Genomic DNA, 230 nt, shown 5'->3' with positions numbered 1-230 from the left:
AAAATGATGCTCGACTACTTTTTAATAAATAGCATTATGAGGATCATGTAAGGTCATTCTATACTTACTTTTTTCAGTGGTTTCAAAAATGAAGTAATGCTGGATTTTTAAAAAATCTTTTATGCATCTATTGCAATTATCTTGTTCTTCTTCTTCTTCTTCTTCTTCTTCTTCTTCTTCTTCTTCTTCTTCTTCTTCTTCTTCTTCTTCTTCTTCTTCTTCTTCTTCTT

The sequence above is a fragment of the Octodon degus genome, unplaced genomic scaffold (assembly GCF_000260255.1).
Source record: "Octodon degus isolate 3935 unplaced genomic scaffold, OctDeg1.0 scaffold00150, whole genome shotgun sequence".
In the NCBI taxonomy this organism is placed as follows: Eukaryota; Metazoa; Chordata; class Mammalia; order Rodentia; family Octodontidae; genus Octodon; species Octodon degus.
Note: the sequence above shows the minus strand (reverse complement) of the source record.